Genomic DNA, 23,735 nt, shown 5'->3' with positions numbered 1-23,735 from the left:
CCATTTCCACTTAAAATCGCTTTCATATTTAAATTTCATTTCAATGGCAAATAGTTTATACTTCTATGTCAGACTATGTCTTTCAGGAACTTTCATTTACAGTGTGCAAATCACAAAACCTTGTCATTTTTTCATAAGCACCTCTGCAGGAAAAGGAGTTTGAGTGAGGCATGTGGATCATCCAGACTAATAGGGGCACTGTGAAACACAATTTTGAAATTGAAATTCTGTTCACCCAGAGGTATATATCTCAAAAGTTGACAAATAAAACAGACAAAACTGGTACAATCCATTTTTGGCTAAGAATGATTTTTTTCTGTACTTAAAGGGAGCTGAAATGCATAGAAAACAATCAACAGTCATCACATTTTCAGCCTTGTGGATGGGAGTGGGACTGCTTAACTCTAACCCATTTGAATTTCCTCTCTTTCAGCGTGGCCTGTTCTAATGAGGACCGACATCTGGACCAATCTCACAATACGGGGGCTTTGACGAATGTGACCCCTGTGGTCAGTCCTTGCCCCTAAACCCACCAGGACACATAAAGCCGTAGCACAGCCCCTGTTAAAGGGCTGCACTGGAACATAAATCGGCCCTGGCGTTTTTTAACTGTCCAATTTGCATGGCCCCTACACAAAGAGGCTAACGATGTTTTACAAGACAAACATGCATAAGCGCAACTGCAGCAACACAAACATGCATGCAGGTAGATGACCTGGTTGAGCTTATTAAATATCGTAGAGCTCCGCGTAATGTGGAGGATGCACAGAATGCCTGTTGTGCGCACAGGAAAAACATTTGAGCTTGTTTGATACGATTGCTTTGACGTGGCTTTAGCCTGAAATTGCAAGCAGAGCTCACGGAAAGCTGCATTGTCCGACAGAGCAATGCGAGTCTTTGAGATAGAAGAAAAAATGATTTAAAAGTTAGCGAGAAAGAAACCACAAAGCCAGAGAAAACAGAAAAAGAGCGAGACTGCCGATGGGAAAAGGCAAGATGAAGAGGGTGGTGAGATGGGAGTATGGGTAGTTTTATCTGGTGGGCAGGGAGACTGTGGCGGCAGGATCTATCTCTGTTAGAGAGAACATGGGCCTGTTATTAAAGCCATTTATCACTGGCTGAATATTCTCCCTTTAATAGGCTCTGTCGTTAATTACCCAACTTTGTCAAGATGGGGAGTCAAGGGCTCTCTGTTTTCTCGGTCTGTACACAGACAGGCTCACACGGACACACACACACAGAAACACATGCTTGAACACATCAGATGATTCGATACATTTTCACAAATCTGGAGGCAGGACAAAGCATTTATATGACCACAGATTAGAAAAAATGTTTTTATTTCTACAGCAACACAACATGAAACGAAATAGCCCAGAAAGAAATACTATCTTTCTGATGCTTGTCCATAGCTCTGTTGACATTTGGCAAATAGAGAGGTTTTTATTACCAGCAGCGACAATGTATCTGCATTGTTTTTGCCACGAGACTCTGCCTTTGCGTCTCTTAATGGCTTAGCAGGATCTGGGAGGCACCTACAGTCGCTGGAACTAACACAAAGGCAGTTTTGAGCAGAATGCTTAGGCTCTTGTTAATTTCTCTTTGTCTGTGGACAGATGATGCTAACATGATCAGCACAGCTATGCGAGACATTCACTGAACTTTACATGTGAGTCCCAACATCCTTCTTCAATCTGTTTGCCAAAGTTAGTAGTGTTATTTTACTGGACTGCCTTCAATGCTCCTGCATATTATGTGCACAGCTGTTTTTTTTGTTTATTTTGTTTATTTTTTTTTGGGGGGGGGGGGGGGGGGGGGGGCTTAAAAAAGCACATTAAGAGCCAACAAGATTGTCCGATAGTGCTTTGTAAATGCAAAATTTCTTATGCACATATTTCTTTAATTGTTAATTTTTCAAGAAAAACTTACCATCACTTCATAAAACCTGAAACAGGATAAAAGAAGATCCAACAACAAACAACAGCAAATCACTGCTTACACATTAATGCATTAGTTAAACCTATATATATATATATATATATATAGACACACTTTATATACTGTAACACACATTTTTTGTATCATGAGTACTTTTACTTGTTATGGAGTACATCTATATTTCAGCTTTTAGTATAATAAGATCTGCTTAGTACAGTATATATTTTTTTAATAGTTGCTGAAAAAATCAAAGAATTTGAAGACATTTTATTGAGAATTTTTTATTCAACTGATGGAAAAATCATTAAAAAAAACTAAGTTAAAATAATTTATTACACTGTGTTTGAAATAAAAAAACAAGGATCTGCTCTACCTGTGTGTGTGTGTGTGTGTCTTATATTAACAGGTGGCACTAGAACCTCTAAACATTAATGTTCCAACAATAATAAAACGTTTATTTTCTCCTCTTAAGTTTCTATTTGGGCGGCTTCAAAAATGAGTTTTCATTAATGTTAAGCTAACAGTTTCAGGTGCTCCATTTACACTGGTGTGGGACCGCACCTCCTCCCCCTCTTCTGTATCCCTAATCACACTCTTTTGTGATCCTTTTATAATTAGCCAGTTTACTGGCAGGCAGAATGGAGTGGTGGATGTAAAGCATTTACAAGGGTCCTCGACAGGACACGCCAGCACCTTTTGTATAGCAATTAGTTTGTCTGTGAAAACGGATAAGACAAATAGGCTGGGACGGCATCTGGTATCCTTGTAGCTCTCAGTGCCTGACACAGAGAAAGAAATGGGAACACAGAGCCTGAAAAGGAGGGAAAAAAGAGGTTCAGAGCCAATCAGGAACAATAAGGATTGCACCTCAAGGATTTGCTATGAAGGCTGAAAAGTTTACAGTATGAGGAAACTGATCTGGAAATGAATAAAGCAGCTCTGACAAATATGATGATAAGAGACTCAGAGAGGGCTGTGTAATAGGGACCTACTTTTTGCGCGCTACTGATTAAGAACCGGCTAAGTGTCTGCAGAGATTCCCCTGTGCACAATGCAGCACAGGCAGAGTTTAGTATTCGTCCCAGTAGGGTTTCCTTTAGTACCCAGTCATTTACATTGTAGTTATCCAAAGACAGAAGGAATGAAAGACAGAGTGTCAAGTGCTCTATTGATCCCTTTGGCCTGATTAGCTCACCAGTGTACCGTCAAAGCAAACTAATCAGATACATTGATCATGGAATACTTTTTAATGCTTCCCCAGGCAATAATATGATTTTTCTCAAGTCAAATTACTAGTCAGTTATCTGTTGAGATGTGATACCAGGCATCTGGGGTTTTAACATTTCCTATGAGATGTCAGTTAGAGTCAGTGGCTCCATTTCAAACTCTTAACTGTTTGGCAACAATGTGGCACTGACAATAAAATGCCACTTCATTTCCCGAGGCGTCATAATTTCTGCAAACCTAGTTTTGTCAAGTACCGCTGTCAACAGTGATAATAGGTGTTACTCACTTGTTATATTCTGGCTTCAGCACAGACTCTCTGCTGCGTTCACTTTTGGCCAGAAGAGGTTGCTGTGTTCCCTGCATATAACATGAGGCCTGCACTGGTTCCAGGGTGGGGGGGGTTTCTATGAGAGAAAGAGGAAATAACAATGAGGAGCTGATAATAAAAATACTACAACTGAAGAAAATGATCTGTGCTTTGTGCTCCTTGAAACAATGAAGCAGACATGCTGAAAATAAACCAGCAACAAAATATCGAAAGCAAACTCCAGTGTGTTGTAACATGTGAGATAATTGGCGGCAATGGACAACAAATCTCCCCCACCAAAAAGGAAAGTTTTTGTTAATCGCTGTTAGCCTGCAGCCCTCTAACATTGAGTCACCACTAATTGATTATAGATGCCATTTCCATCATTGACAGTAGGGGGCAGGATCCATACATTGATTGCACTTCCATTATGTACAGGCCAAGTAATTGTACTGTGAAGCCTATTAACACACAGAGCTCTGGAAAATATTTTTTCTGTTGAGTCATGCAAATTTATTTGCCTCTACCATTTATTTCACTAAAAAAAAGCAAAAAAAAGCCAAAAAAAAAAAAAAATGCTCAGACTCACAGCGCACAGCTTTTGAAAGAGATCAGAAGGGGAAAGAAAAAATAATTAATCTCATATCTTCAAAGTTAAATCTTCCTCATCCCATTTACACCAATATCTAAACAAGCCCCACGACAGAATCTGAACAGCTGTGAGAGATACGAGTCTCTCTCTGATACCTGTGTTCCCGTGATGCCGGTGATCAAACGCTGTGATAGCATAACATCCCCTCCTGTCTGTCACAGCCTCAGGCTAAACATCAGCAGAGCGCCTTGCAGCTTGCAAATGTTCTCATGACAAAGTTAAAATGTCTCGATTAATATCTGAGCGCTCGGCTGTTTTGTCACTTATCTGTGTCTCTGCTTTAGCTGCTTTTCCAGCTTTGTGCAGTGTTGCTGCATCAGCGGGGGAAAAGATTCAACCAGTGGGAAGACCTAATTCATAAGAACTGATGAACCCGTCTTTGCTCCTTTGCACCTGTGACGACTTGCTTCATGGTACATTTTGATAAAGATGCTTCTGTAGATATATCCTAAAAATTATGTTGTTGAATTAAATAAAAAATACATAAATAAATGAGGAGTTTGCTTAACGCTTGCCTAGTACTGTGTCATTTAAATATATTTAACCAGTAATACACAGAAAAATGTAAACCACAATCAAAAGATGACGCCCACTTGGCCTTTTGAGGCATTTAAAGGAATCTCAGTTTGTCATCCTAGGTGTGACATTGCTAAAACAAAAGGATCAACTGCACTCTTTTGCAAAAAACAAACAATTAAATATTGTTTCAATGTTTTCTCCCATCAGGACAAGCAGGGTGGAGTTCACTACTACCAAGAAGTGAAAGTCCCACCAGCAGTGTTCCTCCATGTTGACAGTTAATGTCCTGCCCATCTATCTTTTAACCATATCTCATGCGTGATGGCATGTGACTAAAAAGCTTGCCTAGTCAGACCTAATTAGGCAGCGCCTAATCAGACAAATCCTTGGACAAGCACACAAAGTGGATCGTAGGGAGATGTAGAAACCTTCCCCCGATGGACTCAGTGAAAGTATACCAAAAAATACTTTCGCGATCTGATGGAAAGTCCACTCGTTTAACTGCAAATACGAATGAAATATAAATAAATGTGAAGGGAAGCTGTTCTATTATTCTGTAATCTACTCTCAGAATCTCTGTTTCCACATCTGTTCAATAGCCCCTCCCCTGTTGATCATTTTTACAGTTCTGCATTTTTACTGGACCTCTGAGACCCAAAATCTTGATGTACCTGTAGGAAATTTGATTAACACACTTCAAACTCAGTTGACTGCGCAAGAAAAAAAAGGCTGTACTGAAGCTTATGGTGCCTATGACATAGGGCAGATGGAGAGCAATGATAAATGAGGAAGAGGGATGGATGTGAGTCAATACTTGCTGTGCAAAAGTTAGTCTGACATGGAGAGGGGGTGCTGTAATCTTAGAGAAGAGGAGAGTACTTCAGAGGATGGGAGAGGACAGGACACCAGATAGGAAAGGACGAGACAGGCAGGAACAGCAGTACAATAATGTCTCTCTTCACTCTGTCGGTCCCTGTGCACTAAAATATTGAAAAGCTTTTGTTTTGCCTAGTTGAACATGCACTGATGTGACACAAACTGTGAACAAAGTCATTTCACACGCATGGGAATCCTCTACTTTTATAATTTATGATGAGGTGAAGACTGCAGCCGCGCCCTAAAGTTTGTTCTCGACATCGTAACAGCCGCTACATCCAAACTTAAGAAAGTTAATTCCGTCAGTTTCTTTGGAGCTTAGCTTTCACTCGTTTAGCTACTGATCACACAAAGCAGCTGGCGGAAAAACCTTGAAAGAAAGATCACACGTCTCTGAACACAACCCAAAGGTTCAATGTCCACAGTTACTTAGGTGTGTCTTCATTCCTGTGTAATCAAACTAATCTCCCCCTTTTAAATAAGAGAGTGACGTTTGTTCCTACCTTGAGCTGGAGGCTAACAGTAAGTCCTAATGTGCAAGTTACTTTAAATTTACTCAAAGGAAATTTAAACAGTAACATCTAAAACCTGTGACGTCAGAATAAAATAACAGTATAAGTACATATAATAATAATAATAATGATAATGATAATGATAATACTGAGTTAACCAATAAAAGAAAAAAATTGCATGCATGCTAATTCCCAAAAGTGTTCATGCACGATGATTCACTATTATTGCCTCTCATAAATAATTTTCCAGGAAATTAAAAAAAAAAGATAGCTCTAACATACCTAATAAAAACTGAAAAATGATGGGTGCGTAGAATCACTGCTAACCCTGCCTATTAGAGTGAACACTGCATGCACACAGTGGAAGTCACAGTTTAAATCAAGATGCAGAAAGAGAGAAACCGTGACTTACTCAGGTCTCGGCCTGCGCTCAGTTCAGTGTGCTGGTTATCCAAACCCCAAAGACACGGGGACAGAGATTGAGCAAATACACAGTGATCACCCTACAGTATAAAACACTGTTCAGAACAGAAGGAAGCACACACACACGCACACACATACAAAATCTCTCCCACAGTCGTGAGCATGAATTATACATCTCTCTAGAGGATTTGCTTTCTTCCCTCTGTCCCCCTTCTTTCTCTTTTCCTTAACCTCTGTTTTATTTTTTCGTCTTTCTTCCCTGGCTGTATTAATTAACAACAACATGAGGATTAAATTAGTTTAACTTTACAAGTCAGCAAAAAAGGTTTTAAACGAGCTGCTTCCAAGACATACGAGCGGGAGTAACAACAGCGACTGATGAATGCAATTCTACCCTGTCATGGACACCTCTGTCGATATCTACATCATCTCTTCCTTTTTTGTGTCTGCATGTGTAAATGCAACCGAGACCTTTTAATTTTTTTTTTGTACAATGAACGAATGTATCCATACAACTCTACAACTGAAAATATCCCACTTTGCTGTGGTTAAAAAGAACCAATACGTACTGTATCTGTAAAAGGTTCGTGTTGAAACACTTTAAGTCACTGATGATGAATAAATTATTTCATCCTCACCACGGGGAAACTAATTTCTACTGACATTCAAGGAACACGTTTTCAGAAGATGTAGAGGTATGGGTCAGCAAATTAAACTGCAGCAGTACTTGTGTGTGTGTGTGTGTGTGTGTGTGTGTGTGTGTGTGTGTGTGTGTATTTTTGTGAGGACGACTCAGTCTCAGATAAAACAAGCCCTACATACAACAGCCCAGGGACACTCCAACCATAATTGTGCGGGTGACATTTTAGAAATACTCACACAACAGGGGTCAATTTCTCTTCAGGTCACTGAGAAAGACATCATCAAACTACTATTAACTCTGCAAACAATCCTAGCCCCACTGCATCTCTATTGACAATGGATTCCTTCAAAACAGTCCAGAGGCTGGAAAGCTTTGCCCTCAATCTAAAACCATAACCTCTGAGTGAATAACAGAAATGCCCATCTAGGCAGGACGGACTGACGGTAAGGAGCCTGTACAGTCATGGCAAACAAATCCGTGCAGCTGTCCCCCCCCCCCCCCCCCCATCAGCTTTCCTGCTTCTTTTAAACAGGCGTTTGTTGTACACCTGTCTGGCTCACTCATACTTAGACATGCAAAAACACAGGTAAGCAACCTGCACAGAGGCATGCATATTTCTGTAGCGGTGGGGCACTCACACCACAAAGTGCTTCACTTTTACTGTCTCATTCAGACATACTGCACCTCATGTTATTAAACTGTTAACAAAGCAGACAGCGAGTTTTGCACCATGCCTCGTACATGCCCTTGTTTTAAGATGCATGCTCCACAGCGGTTTGGTGTGCCCACAAGGGCAAGGTGTGTATTTGACATAGAAACGTCAGGAAAGGGTCCAGATGCAGTCCACTGTTTTTCTGTAATAATAGCTAGCAGCCTTGCTGTTAAATAATTAATGTGGTCTATCCAGTACAAAGTGGATGGCATGCAGGCAGCAGTTCACCATCTCATTCTCTATTTCCCCTGACGGACACAATGCGCATGACCGTGCTTATATTTGTTTGTCTTCTTAGCACTCTGCCTAGTGCTCCACGTTCATAAAAGACAACAAAAACATTTCCTAAGAGTAATAAAGACTGATTTTCAAAACAAACACTAATAAAGCTAATAAGAAAGCTAATATACGTTACACTAACTGCAGCTCAAGCAGCTTGCATACAATAAAACTATTACATGCTCCAAGGTAATACACAAGCTCTCTGCCTTTATCTCAGATATTTGTGTGTGTTATTAATGATTTTAAATATAGATATTACTGAGCTGTTGAGTTGGTATACATGGATATTTTCTGTGACATACCCTTTGTTTAGGCCAAAGTATTAATGAAAAAAATAAAAATTGATCTTTTAATGAGTGATCCTCACATCAACGATCCACTGTCTTGCCTTGCCCTCCTCATTGAGCACATGTTGTTTTTCTGTCCTGTTTTTACAAGAAACAATCTCATTTGACATTACAGTGCAATAAAAAGCACACAAGCATATTGGAGGTTATGGCAGGAGCGGTCACATGATCAATATCGTCCTAATCCTTGCCCCTTCAACTACTTTTCCTCCTCTCTCCCCTCACCACCTTTCCACCCAATCAATTAACTTCCCCAAGTAAACAGATCTGTCCCCATGCTCACTGCTCCCCGCTGTAACCGGATATTCCTCCTCTTCTTCCTCCTCCTCCTCCTCGTCCCAGCCAAGACAGTAGGAGAAACCAGATACCTGACAGACACAGACTCTGCTAGCCCTCTTCCAGTGTGTGCAGAGGGAAGCAGGCTAAATAAAGACCAATGACATCATTACATGTTCCTCATTGTGGTTATTACTAACACTATGACCTCTGAAAGGGTCATAGATCAAACATACAGCGATCTATGTCTCCTCAGGAGCTCTACTGTAGCACTATTATGAAGTCGATATGACAATTTAACTTTGAAAATGAAGTGTACTTTATGGACTTCTGTGGTCTTGAAATGTTTTATACTTAGTAAAGTATGCTTTGGTATTGCTCCACGCCTCTAATTAAACAAGTGACTTCTTGCGCTGCTGTACCACAGCTCTCACACTGTAGCAGGTGTTTGTGAAAGGACAGAAGTATTTATCGTCGAAGCACAGATTCACACGCCAGACTTCTGCTCTTTTATTTAGGCCTCCAGCTGGAAAGCCAGTCTGTCCAGACAATGCTGGAAATATGCGCTGTTTGTTTATTAATCAAACACGTCTTCTCTCTTAGTCTTCTCTCAGGAAGTACCAAGACGTGAACAAATATTTGCATTTTATTTCAAAGTATCTGAGAGTTTAGAAAGACTGACAAACCTATTGAAAATGATTCACCAAAAACATACTACACTGCTCAAAATGACCCCCCCCCCTCCAAAACACCACCATTATACAATGCTGTCTACAACAGGAATCCCAAGAGCCCTTGAACATAAAATGGTTCATTCTTCCAACACACAAGCCAGTAAGATGCAGGCAGGACCAATCTATATCTCCTGTGACCCTCAGCAACATGTCGTTATACTTGCTAATCAGATTTAGAGACAACAAGTGAAAGGATGGCCTCTCTGGGCCGTTTGCTTTCACAAATGGATCTTTCCTAATATGGGAGATTAATAGACTACTATCTAATCTTCCTTGTGATTGAAGCTATGATTTGGTTACATAGAACCATGATGGATGTTGAGGCGGCGGCACGTGCGAGTCATGTTAACCCTTTCAAGACAGATTGCAAGGTGGCTTTGCTATTATTATTGTTATTGCTCGTTAAAGTGCAATGCAGCACAACCGTGATAATAATGAAGACGTGCACTGGGCCATTCGATCATGAGAATCAGTCCAGGAAGGGTTTCTTGAAGCCGCCAGCTGTTACAAATTACAACAGGAACATATATCATAGGCTGTAAGAAAGTAATAACATCTATCTTGTGAAATGTTGTGTAGAATGCTTTTACAAAGTCACAAAATATATATCAGATACTTTCATCAGAGAAAAGTCTTTTTTAAAAATATTTTTATACAACATTGTCATTCTTCTTATCTAGAACAGTGATGGCAAAAAGGAATATTGGTTTAAAACAAAATAGTAAAGAAAATGTATTTATTAGATTTCTTATGGGCTTTTTAGATGTCAGGGGTGAGATGAAGGTTTTTAATTTAGTTTCCTTGATCTAAGAAGACTATTTCCTATTGTAATAATGTGATTCCTACAATTGTTTCTAGTCTTTTATGTTAAACTGCCTAAAAATCTTTCTCTCCCAGACAGACAATAACAATCAATTCTGTTGGTATGAAATGATTTCCCTTGCACTATTATATGTGTTTCTATGCTTTAAATCTTAGCGCACTACTTGTTACTAAAGGCAAGTTAGCACGAGCAAAGGCAGATGTCACTGTTAGCAGTTAAACTCTGGTGTGATCTGACATCACATCTAGTGCTCTTTACTTTTAGAGGCTTACTTATAAACTATGCTATCTGAACTGCTGACTCTTATCTGAACTGTGAGATCACAGATAATGACGCTCTACACGGATTGCTAGGCAACGTGGAGATTGGTGACATCGCCTATGAGGTCACAAAACTGCCTGGCGCCTAGCAACAGCGAAAACCGAAAAGATCACCGCTTATGTGAACAACTTCAAACTAAACGCGGTACTTACTCTGGTCTTATCAAAGTCTGAAGCTGACAGTCGAGAACAGCGAGACAGACTTGAAACGATTCCCTGATTTATTAATGAGACGTGTTTGATGTCAACAGCATTACTGAGCATACCTATATTACACTTGTCTCCTGTGTGCCACTCTAAACAAACTGTGACTAAGATACCTGTGGATTGGTCATTACAAAGACCTGAACTAGAACGATTCATTTCAAATCAATCCACTGACGAGTAGGAATAATACAGCACGTCCAGGCCTTCAAAATGTGTGCAAATGCAGTTTGAGCCACATTTTATAACCCACAGCTTTTGGAGTAAACTGCTGTTTCACAGGATCAATATTGGCAGTTGACGTGCAACAATATGCTGCCAGTCACTTACAGTTCTTACACTAGAAGTTCTTTCGGGATCTTCTGATGCTGTTTAAAAAAAAGGTCTGGGAGGGTGTAGGACCACTTTTCTCAGACCTTGTATAAATCACAGAGAAAAGCTGTCATCCCCTATAGGGCCTTGTTAGTTGCTACAGAACTGTAATGACTAATGCCTCACAGGCAAACCAATTATCAGGTACTTAACAGTCTGAACCTGTGATACATCTGTCAGAGGCTGAGTAGGGATGGGAGGCACATGCAAGTGCTTCAGCTACTTTTTCTCATTTCCCCCGCATTTTTCATTCTTGCTCTTCTTATTTTTGTACATCTCCTTCTTTCCTTTTTCTTTCACTTGTCCTGTATTTTTTGAGCCCTTGTTTCTCTCCCCCTCTTTTTTCTGTTCTCTCAGGGAGCCAGCTGGGAAACTGGCCTTGGGAAACAAGCTAGAAGCATACAACCATATGCTGAATATTTTCATGTAAGGTGTGTGTGTGTTGGGGTGGGGTGGGTGGGTTCTGTCTTCTTGTTCAAATGTTCTGTAATAGTTAAGTAGGACATTTATCTGGCAGTGGTTTGTCTTCCCCTGTTGTGCTTGTTTGTGTGTGTGTTCCTGAGTTCCTCCTCTATCCCACAGCTAAATGCCTTCAACATAGAGAATTTCACTTGTTTTTAAACACACACACACACACACACACACACACACACACACACACACACACACACACACACACACACACACACACTACAAACTGTACAGGCAGACTGCTGAGAGGGAGCTGTAAGAGACACTGACACAGCTTGCTCATTAGGCAGTTTCTTACTGGATTGAGGCCAAATATCTGCAGGTCATAAACTCACTGATGTAACAGGCAATGCAACTCACATATCTAGGGAAGTGTTGAAAGGCAACATATCTCATTTTAGGGTTGGCACTACTTATCATACTCATCTTGTCCATGAATATGAATAAATATAGCGTTTAAGTTAAGGTGTAAGCTGCCACAGACGGTGTTGTCATGAGACCCATAATTTTCCTTTCTCTGCAGGTGGCTTGTAATTACACCATAGATCACACTCTTGTCAGCCCCAATATCTGCTGTCGAAACAACATATATAGTTATTACATTTTATAGATATAGTTTGCATTAACTCTTTTCAGCATTTAAAGTGAGCAGGTACCATCATGGTTGTTAGCACAAATATCATAGTTGACTTGTACACTTAGCTATTCACCAAACTCCACTTTAGACCATTCAGACAAACGAATGAACGAATGAACAAACAACTGGACCAATGACACAAAACCCCCAACAAACCAATCAACCAATGAATGAACAAACAAACAAACCAGCCAACCAACTGTTAATACAAATGGTACATAAAAAACAAAACAAAAAGCAAACAAATAAACAAAACAGCTGAATCGTTTAAGCATTTATTTTTCTCTTGACTTAGTCTTTTGTTAAATAAAAAAAAAAGGTTAAAAGTTTGGATCTTGGACTTGGAATGCTCAGTGAGACTAAAACTAAAGATAAAGACGCAGTACAGGCTAACGGCAAAGAATAACTTTTAAATATGGCAGAAATGAGATAGAGCTATAAGGAAAATACACATTTGAGTCACAGATTCTTGCAATTTACTTAATTTTTCAATGAGCGTTTTAAGTGATACACATGATGTTTGCTTTTGTGTGCTATTAAGATTAAAGTAAAACTGGTCTAATATGAATAAAAGTTCAATTAGAAAACTAGCTATTTCCAAGGATTAACATACATTTTCTTGCCACTGTTCAATTGCTATTGAAAACTCTCTTACAATACATTATGTGGTGCCTTTCTTACTCTATCCTACTGGTCTACATGTACATGCCCCTCCACCACCCAGGGTAAGAGTAAAGGGCCAACGTCTATCTCTCATTAACCTACTGACTGGATAAATCAAAGTGCAGGGCAGAGAGGAGAACCCCAGCCTTGGCCATTCAGATAAGAAGAACACAACCTACACCAGCTCATACCCTACAGCTCAGTGATATATGGATCTGCAGAGGCTAATAGCAAAGTATTGACAGGGAAATGGTGTGCTTATCCTGCTCTCGCATGCTGGCGAGAGGTCCCCAAAGCAGATGGGATACACTTTAGGGAGAGGGAAAGAGGAGGGGGGGGGGGGGGGGGGGGGTGAAAGGATGAGATAGAACTGTACTGGGACAAATTAGAGTCTTTATTGCTTTACTTCAGCTAATTTGCCTCTGAGTTTGAGTCTACAAAATAGTTTAGCAATTTCCTTTCCACGTAAAAAACTGTAATTAGTGGCTGGACATAACAATAAATGTATTTATTTGAATGTAAATGTTCTGACTTCTCTGACAACCAACTCCAGATATCTACATCGTATTAGCCATTAAAGAAGATAGTGAAATATTTTATTGTGCTGGACATTTATAAATATTTCAGTTCTCAAACACTGCAAAACATAAGAAAAAGCACACAGCACAGAGTTTGCAGGAAATTCTAATGTTTCCAATAAATAATGTGAGATGAGAAGCATGTGGTGGATGCCTAGTAGCTTAACCGCTCTCCTGATTTACTTATTTTGCATGTCAATCCATATTTTTCATGTCTATAAAATACAAAACACAATGGCTACAGGCAGCAATATAGTTCTCCAACAAGAACCAGTAGATAAAGATACTGGCCGTCCTCCCACTAGTGGAGTTTGTAATGATGGAGTCAGTAGGTTATCACTGTGGCCGCTGCACCTTGTTCTAAGTGACAGCTTTATCTAGCACAACCTATTCTTCCTCTGATGTGGCTGAAGAGGCAGGAGATGCGCTCTAATGGCAACACTTCATCAACCTCTGAGAGGATGTAGAGCGAAACTGCAGCCTCTGATGTTAGATAAAGACATTGACACAGCTTGATTACCAGACCAGCTGTAATTTGGTTAAAGCCTGCAGTGCACTACACCTGCAGTAGTTTAGAGCTTGTAAGTGTCAGTGGATTCTTGAAAATTGAATTGACAGCGCTAAGCCTGTCATGCCATACACAAACAGGATGTAGTGCATGCGCTGGGAGTGCTGCTGTAATTGAAACAAGGACACAGTGTGTCCTCGATGATACAGCAACATTACAGAGGAGGTAAGTGAATGATTTTGGGTCGGTGTCGGCATCTGAAGACGTCACAGCACCTCTCTATGGCCACCAGGGGACACAGTGGATAACCGTAAATAAATGAATGAACAGGGAGGCTGAAGGAGATGTCACAGTTATTTCGTGGCTGAAAAGAAAATACACAAAACAATAGAGATTCTTATTGTGTTCATGTTTTTGAGGGGAAACAATTGGCTACTGTTGCTTCCACTGCGATCGAATACTGTTAAGAATCCGAGTCAGCATTTTCCAGGTGCTTATATTTATGAGTGGATTTAAAAAAAAAAAAAAAAAGACTGAAAAAAACTTATGCTGTTATCAACTCTGGAATATTATGAGCATGAATTTGCATCAATGAACAATGAGGGCGAAAACAATGCACTATCAAACGTTGCCAAATGCCTCTGTTCCTCTAAAGGAGACCACTTATGACCAACCTTACATCTGGATGCCAAGCACTGTGTGGGGGCCTGTCTATGACTATTATTACCCACTTGACGCCTTTATAGTTCCATGGCAGACATCCTCTTCAGCAGATCTAGAGACAGAGATGCAGAATGCCAAAGCAGCTCCACAGTGCCGGTGTGGGACAGTGGAGTTTTGTGTTGAAATAATTAGCCTGCTTAGCTGCCATCTGGGCTCTGGTTGCTTGTGTGTGGTGTGAGCCAGGTGCTTCATGGGTAATACCACAGAGAGACATACAGCAGATGCTCATGGGTAGTGCTGCCCACCTTGGCACAGACTTGGAATCGGCTATTCACAATACAAGTCTCGAGGAAGACTACAACAGACAGGACTAGTTTCTTGAAGCCCATTTTAGGGTTTTTTTCCCTAAACCAACTGCAGTAATTACTAAAGACGAGGTTAACGATGTCTGGTGGAAACAAAGTAAACTTCTTTTAAGTACATACAGTTCTGTAATGGGTTCCTCAGCAACTTTGCAAGTGAACCCAGTAAAAATCAGCAAAAGTGCATTCTGCTCAGATCTGAATCTGCGATAACCCCCATTTCATCCGACATAAAAACCAAACCAAACAATCAACACCCTTATCTATGAAACACAGGTGCCTTTTGATTACTGCTCTTTCCCAACACAGCTCAAAAATTTAAGGAGGTTTAAACATTTTTTGAGCAGTTCACTAGGCCAGTAACTTGATAAGAGCCCTGGATTTACTCAATGAGGAAGAAAGTTCCTGAGCAAGCAGCAGGCATGTGGTTGTTGTTCCCAGAGGGCTGGGAAACTGTATCTGCCCTGAAGGAGCATCCTCTTTGGTAAGCACTTCTTATCCAGGCCATCACTGCAGGCCGATAGCGGGTAATATCCAGTAACTGCAGCTTTATGGGCGATCCAATACTTGGATCAATCGCTAGGACAGGAGGAATGCCATTAACCCCTAAGATGTCTCTCCTTTTCTCTCTTGTTTTTGTTTCCTTCAAGTGGGTCTTTTATTTTTTTAAATTCTGACAGAGAAGTCAAGAATAATATTAATTCTTGAGAAAGAAAAAAGGAATGCTCCACATATCTCACTTTAGGATTTTTTTTAAAATTTCCCACAAAGCTCTCGCTGTCAGTAAAAAGTATAAGCCTGAATATCTCTTGTATTTCACCTTAAATTGGTTATCACTTAATGGTTAACTTCAGAGTGTCATAAAATAACACGAATCATTGTGAGATGAATAAGCTGTGTGCACATTAGTGTGAATATACTGTGGTGTTTCCATATGTAGGTTTGTCTGATTTCTATTTGGACTGTGGTGTGAGTAGAAAAAAAAAGGCTTAGGTTTATATTTCTATATCTACAGTATGGTTAAGCGTGTGTGTGTGTGTTTGCAGGGTTGTAGTTGAGAGTGTGTAAGAGTGTGCACATGTAGTGAAAGCTAGAAAGACAGAAAAGAGAGACTTTGTTTGAAACTCCCAATACTTTGGGGAGTATTGCCCCATATACTGTCCCGTGTGACAGAGCAAAAGAAAGCTCGAGTGAACCAAATATACGTAGCTCTCGCTGAGCATTTCTGTTGCTCTCACTGAATATAAATGGATAAATAGCTGCTGAAATGAGTTAAACATCATGAGAAATTACACTCATTGATACAAAGTGGGCATGCTCTACAAACATAATCACAAATGCATCATTGCAAATACAATTGATTATTTAAAAGGTAAAAATTACATGTACTACATTTTGTTTTAGTCACCAGGATGTCATATTTATTCGGGCGCATAGTTTTGTGATAGAGGTAGAGCAGTTCACTTCATATCAACCATAAACTGCACGGTGGAAATAGACAGCTCTTAAATTAAATCCCTGCAGAAGGCATTACAGACTGCCACTGTAACACTGGTGTGACAAAATCAAACAGAATCAAATGAACAGACTGAAGTAAAAGATTCTTAATTTAACTTGTAATATCCAATATGCATTATAATGTCTATTTTACTATTGTCTTACACAGGTGATGATTTACCACAAATTCTGTTTTTCTAGTCAAGCTGCTGAAAGTCTGCTGAAAGTAATGCATAATGTATTTTCTTAGTTAGCAATATAGTTATGTTGTTCTAATTTTCCCTGTAAAATAAGATGAAGAAAGCACTCACTCTCACTGATATGATATAGTGAAAGTTATTTCTTGTAGCAGTTAACAGACACATAGACATGTGTGGAAAACACAGCTACAACTGATAACTTAAACCGTTTAAGTCTAATGACAAAAGTTTCACTTACCTTGAGACCCCAGAGCGCGATCGCAGGTGTAGGAGAGGAAAGTTGAGCACATCCTCGTTTTTTTTTTTTTTCCACGCAAATGTCAGAGGCCACGAGGCAGCTAGCTGCGTCTGACTACCTCACAGTAACAAGCCTGGGCGCGAGCGAGCCGTCCAGGCGGGCCGGTGGCTGGTTTGTTGGAGGGTTGGTCAACTGGCCTGGCAAGCAGAGACAAGGGGACAGGCACACGGGGAGAAGAGCTGAGCTGGAGTGGGCTCTGCTGGAAGGCTTTTTCGCCTCTCCTTCCCTGAATGAAAGCAATCCCTAAGAGTGAATGGGTAATGAGAGACTGGCTCCTGAGATTTTAGCTTTCTTAATCATGTTCATAATTAATTCAAGAACATTGATAATTTCATTACATTCTTTTTGTCTTATCAATAAATGATGTGCCTGCACTTTTGGTCTTGTGTATACGGGGAGAGAGGGAGGAAGAGAGGGAGAGAGAGGGGGACAAGAGAAGTAATACTGCACTAAAAGCACAGGAGATGGAAAATGATACAAACAGGGAAGTGGTAATTATAATCTTTGACCAAGCCACTGGAAGCACAATATGAAGTCAAGTGGCTACAAATAATTAATAAGGCCTCCTGGTGTGTGTGTATGTGTGTGTATGTGCACATGTGAGAGAGAGTATGTGAATGTGTGTGTGTGTGCTAAGAGTGAGGCGCAGGGGGAGGGTAAGTGCTGACAAATGTCTTTTCTGAACATTATTTCACCAGCCCTCTCAGTGGCTGTTTTTACAAAAGAAAATAACGTGACATCACCAATAAACAGCGCGTTCTCACCAACTGCTGCTGTGAGGAAGTCAGTAATACACTCACCTTTAAACAGGGGTAGAGGGTGGAGGATGCCTTGTCTTATAATGCCCTTCAGATCCAATAAGAGCTCAGGTTTCAGGAACATTAGTGCAGTGAAGCAGTTTTTAAAAGACCATTCTGCTCCCTCCCTTGTCTCCTCTTCATGCGCCCTCTGTCAGGTCAAGAAAAGAAGACAAGGAGAGCCATTTTCCATCTTCTGGCATATACAGTTTCGAGTTATTTGGCAGCAGGAATAATGAGATAATATGCATTTTTAATAGTTCGTCTTCAGAATATTCAATAACCCTTCACCTCTGTGCGTGCGCTTATAGATTCTGCGCTTTATCAATCGAACTTTCTGTTCAAAACTGAGCTGGAAATAGAACGAGAAGGAGGGCAGGGGGAAGAAGAAGGGGGGGTGAGAAAGAGGATGTAATGGATATCTCTGTTTCCTAAAAATGCTGTGAGGATGATGGAGTCTAAGGAAGGCTCTGATTCACAGCCTGCTCTTTTTTGCTCCAAAACAAGACAAGTAGATGGATGGCTTTGAGCAGCCTAATCCGACAGTGAGTGACTGCTCTGTCAAAGGTCTAATCTTCTCCCAGAATAGTGGAGTAGGCTGTTTATTCTGATCAGACGTCCTTGATATATAATCATTAACCTATTGCTATTCAAACTGATGCGGTGAGATATGCGATGTAAGGGGTTACCTTCACAGGAATACCTCCTGTACTCGATTTGTGTCCTTAAATAATTGGTTAGTGAATTTGTACATGAAATCAGGGTAATTTGACCCTAACAGCAGTGTGTTCGCACCATTTCAGGGCTGTTTGATTTCAGACGTTTTCTAATGGATTTCTAGCCTGTGACACACTACAATATGGATTGGTAAAGCTATATGAGGCATTAGAGATTCAAGTACTTTATGTCCTATTTATTCCTTATGTGCCACAGGCCCCCTATCTTGAGATATGACCAGCTCAACACGAGAAACCTTTAATAAAATAAAAAAGTAAAAAAGGGGAAAATAGAGATTTACAGCTGGCCATTCTGACAGTAGACTTGATATAAGGTGTTCATAACAAGTTTTGCATTTTATTCCTGGTCCCCTCACACACATTTAAATCATATTTTATGTGATCTATGTATGCAGCACTCATCCTCTCTCTGTCACCCAATCTCTCCAATGTGTCCCTCTTAAACAGATTGCTACAATACTTGTAATGATGGTCTTTCCCAGCTGTGCTGCAGGAGAGGGGAAGGGAGCAGCAGGCCATAGTATTACCATAATACCCGCTCCCTCCCTCCACTGTCCCATGGGCCCATGTGGGGCTCTGCATGGGGATGCAGGGCAACTCTGCTGTGGAGGGGACTCAACTGGCTGCCGGTCCTGCAGGCTGTGTGTGTGTGAGTGTATGCTTGAATATGTGTGACTGTGACAGGGCTGAACCTGCCTGTGGGCGATGTAATAAAAGCGCCACACACTGCTGGTAGTGATGGTGGCACTGCTGCTGTAGCTGCAGAGAAGGGGATAAATATAAACCGGGCCTGCATCAAGGAGACGGCCCTCCAGTCACAGCCTGACTTACATCCTAATAATTAGGCCCCTTTCCAATAAAACAGGGATTTGTAGCCATGCATCTCTTTTTCTTGTGTTTGCTCCTGCAGTGGAAAGGATGCATGGTCTTGTGCAGTCTCTGGGTGAAGCAGAGGCTGTGAGAGGAATTGATTTCAACAGTATTATAAACAGTTCAGCAACATTTGCCCAGTTTAATCTAGACAATCAGAAGACTCTGCATCAGATTCTTCTTGTGCAATTGACATATTCATTTTCTACGAATATTACACAATTTCTATATTAAATTATGACATTACTTAGGGGTACTTTCGAGTACTTTACGGTTGTTGAAAGCATAAACCATCTGTCGTTTTCTTGAATTTGCACACATACACACACTCCCCGTCTCTGATAGAGCCTGATCGATAGATGAGGCATGCAGGTTGCTGTTGTGTGTTATCTTAAGCCTCCTAATGTGCCCTGGCTAATCTTTACTCCAACAAATCCTGACCTGAAACCTACTGCTTTCCTTGTGCTTTGTTCTGTGGACACACTTTCAAATTCAAGTCCTAGACATTCATTATGTGCACTTATTTCGTATTATTGAGCTAAATAAACTAGAGTGTGCTGAATAATATCCTGGAAGATATCCTGAAATCCCATGATCACAATTATGTGTTGAAAAAAGACACTTAATATTTTTCCAATAAAATAGCAATACACAGAGGGAAGGTTTTTCAGGTTTGAGGATTTCCAAAAGTCAAATTGAAAAGAGAGAAAGAAAAGCAGAACACTACATGCCGAGGGAGAGAGGGAGGGTGGGGAGGCAGTCTAGGCAGGGGGTATCAGGCTAATTAAAGCAAGCATTTGTCAGAGATTAAGCCTTAAACAGAAAAGGTCATCTGAGCACCAGAGCACACTGTTTCGCTGCTGTGCTCTTAGGGCAGTCTAAACCTTTCCCAGCTAAATGGTAAAGATGCTATTTGCCAGAGATGGGGGAAGGGATCGAGATCCCGACCAGTGACAAGAATGACACTTGGGTCATTGGTTCTTCACTGTCCATTACACATGCTGGTCAAATATGGCAATCGGTGTCATTTAGGGATGAAAAATAAGTGCTGGGACAAGATCAATAGATGCAGCCGTCTGTGCCGGCTGTGATTAATTGACTGTCACCAATTAATGGCCGGCCTGTTGCAAAGCAAAGCAATCGCAGTGGGACAATGGGTATTTCTTTCATTTTGGCCTGATATTGGTTATTTTAGGACAAGTTGCCCTGAAGTAAATTCATTAACCACTTCTTTTACAGTTTTGCAGGTTTGCTGTGGCACACTGGAAAGTGCCTCTGACAGCATCTTGTGTGTAAGGCGTACTTTGAAGTTGTTTTCAATGCAGGGATTAATATAGAATTATATGAAAGCTTGCACATAACATCCACATTGTTTTTTTTTTCAGTCCAATCGGATACAGTTACTAAAAATATTTGAATATGTTCCTGCTGCCTCTCCTTCAGAAGTCTGTATACATTAAAATATTCTCATTGTTTAGGGATAATGAAGAGTAACATTGAATAATGGCATTTAAATTGATTCTACACTGATGTTGCTCTCTAACTGATTTAACTTAAACATATTCATTACGTACATTTACTCCAAATGTTCTCTGGTGGTATGAAAAATGAGTGAGAACACATGGAAGCCTGTGATCCACCTAATAGACCACTAAACAATCAAACAAGTACTGGTGATGTTTTCAAACTGGGATCAGTGTACAAGGTTATTTTGAAGTCAGTCAATTCTAATCATATTAGATCTTGAGAAGATGTCCTGGCTTAAGATGCAATGTGCACAGGACATGTTGGTTTAGATATGAGTAATGGCTTTGTGGGGCTAAGCTGTGGGGCAGATGTAATTTGAAATACTTGTAGTGAATATTATGCTAATATTTGGTCACTCTGTATTGTTATTTATAAATTAGATCATTTAGGCATCACAAAATATTGCAATGCAATCGTTTTCTAACTGAATGAATGAGATATTTGTGGCATCTATTTAAGAGATTTTCAATTTGCAGTTAGTTTCTGTCATGCATCCCCCTTGATCTTTGTACGTTGCTGTGAATTATCATTTTACAAAAACTATAAAGATGGAAATTCGAAGCTAAATATCTTGTTTTTACTGGGAGTGTATTGACCTATAGTGACCAATTTTCTTAATAATTTCTACCCAGTTAATCATTCTTTACTTAAAGTTTTGCCAGAAGTTCAATGTGTAGTGAGTTTACTAGAGAACAGCTATATTTGTTTACAGTGTAACCCAAATAGAAAGCAGTTGTGCTGCTGTGTGTATGAAAAGTTAATATTTTATTATTACATTTTTCTTACTACACTGAACCATTGAAGCCTCTTTCAGGACTTTATTTTGGAAGTTCATTTTTAAAATAATTTACCAGTATAATCTGTGGCATGCAAATTATACATCCAAAATTTCAGCATTCCCCTGGATGAAAGGTAGCTTTATAGATTTTTATAGGGAATACAGCTGCCTTGCCCATCAAATCCAGGAGTGTATTCTGTGAAAGAAAAATGTTGTAGTTTGCATCATATGCACACATGGTCATATTTGCATTGCAAAATGCAGTGATGTGCAACTTTCCCAAATACAACATAGTAAACTTGAAAATAGGAAATCACGTTTTAAACTATATGGAAAAAAAATGATGATATGTTAAATTGGGTTTGCTTTCCCAACTAATTATTGATGATAACCCCAATGTATTAATTCAGACAGAAGACCTATAATATGTGAAAAAAAGTTAAGTACTGTTGTTGTAATCATCAATGGATCCTCAACACATACAAGCTTTCTTAAATGAGCTCTCTATTTGGAGCACCAATAATCAATGCATTTCTGTTAGGCCTAAAGTCATTAGGACTCATTGCTTGGGGGTCTCCACAGTGAGTTCTTACAAACATTTGTAAAACATGTTTTGTAATATGTAAAAAAAAATACATTGCATTTTTTAAATCTCTCTTCTTTAGTTTGACATCATGGTTTCCATGATGTCAAACTAAAGAAGGAATTAATAAAGTACAACCTTAAAAGAATCCTTTAAACACACTGTTATGTGAAGTAAAGATACTGTATCAAGGCACCAGCAGATTGCTCTCAACTTAGCAATAGGCCTCCTGGCTCTAATGGGGAACATATTGTAGATAGTGTAGATAATGTATTTAATAAGACCTGAAACTAGTGATTGAAAGTGTTTACTGGGGTCACAGACATGAGAACCCAAACTGTCATTTTCCCACAGACTTTAGTACAACTGGACTTCGTTTAAAACCTGATGAGAGGTCTCCTTATTGCCACAACAAAGGTTTAAGGCTATTAAACCGTGGTTTCATCTTTCAGGCCTGGAAGGCACATCCATCTTGTATACACAGCTGTGAAAACACATTTGCCATGTTACTGATTTCTTTTTATTTCTTTTTCTTGCGGAACAGATTTTATCCTCCTAGGATCTGGTGTCCACATATGTGGACATTACATTTTGGGATGTCTAGACCAAAATACAAAATTTTGCTCTTATCCACTCACGAGGACATTATACTGTCACTGTTCTATCGAAATTTAATATGTGGATCTCATTTTTCTCAGAAACAAAAATCAAGTAAAAAACAGCAACTGGTAATTCTTTGTTTTTAAATTCATCAGGTCCCAAACAGCCCAAAAAGCAAAGAGAAATTAAATATGCATGCCATGAAAGAGTTTGGGTCTTAGGAGGTTAATATCAGACAAATATAAGCCGTGTAAAAAAATAAAAAATCATAGTTTTTAAACTATGACTTTATTTATTAAGGAAAAAAAATATCCAAACTTACCTAGCTCTGTGTGAAAAAGTATTTACCCCCGGAAACCTAATGACTGATTGTGCCACCCTTGGCGCCTAGAACTGCAATCAAGCCTCTGCAATAACTGTCAATGAAGCTTTCACATCACTGTGGAGGAATTTTGGCCAACTCTTCTTTGCAGAGTTATTTTAATTCAAACACACTGGAGGGTTTTCAAGCAGCAAGGACCTGTCAAAGCATCTCAATCTGATTTGGGTCCAGACTTCTTATTAGCTCACTCCAAACCTTCTTTTAAAGCTATTCAGAGGTCAACCCGCTCGTTGCATTTTAGATCACTGTCCAAGTGAACTTGAACTTCAGGGCGTGAACTGATGGATGGACATTCTCTTTGTAGGTTTTTTGGTTCCATCAATGGAACTGGAAGCAGTCCCAGACCATGACACTACCACCACCATGTTAGGCAGAGTGTTGATGTGATGTTCTCTTTATGAAATGCTGTGTTAGTTT

The 23,735-nt window shown here is 39.9% G+C and overlaps 1 long non-coding RNA gene across 2 annotated transcripts in view; it reads right to left on the bottom strand.

Moving 5' to 3' along the window:
* The window catches only part of LOC147339195 (uncharacterized), an 81,533-nt gene that overhangs the window by 14,106 nt on the left and 43,692 nt on the right, over positions 1-23,735 (bottom strand). The window contains exons 2-5 of one of the 2 annotated variants that reach the window (XR_015128911.1): positions 17,845-17,992; positions 16,985-17,287; positions 3,452-3,569; positions 1,992-2,749 (exon numbers count right to left, since the gene is read on the bottom strand). This is a non-coding gene — a long non-coding RNA (uncharacterized LOC147339195). Of the gene's footprint in view, positions 1-1,991; positions 2,750-3,451; positions 3,570-16,984; positions 17,288-17,844; positions 17,993-23,735 lie in introns of those variants that run through there. The other variant, XR_015128910.1, reaches the window with a different exon arrangement.

Source organism: Aulonocara sp. 'chitande type north' Nkhata Bay, linkage group LG1, assembly GCF_057382095.1.
Source record: "Aulonocara sp. 'chitande type north' Nkhata Bay isolate Kocher_YH1m ecotype deep benthic linkage group LG1, A_spYH_male_GT1.1, whole genome shotgun sequence".
Lineage (NCBI taxonomy): Eukaryota > Metazoa > Chordata > Actinopteri > Cichliformes > Cichlidae > Aulonocara > Aulonocara sp. 'chitande type north' Nkhata Bay.
Note: the sequence above shows the minus strand (reverse complement) of the source record. Positions and strands in the feature narration are given on the sequence as shown.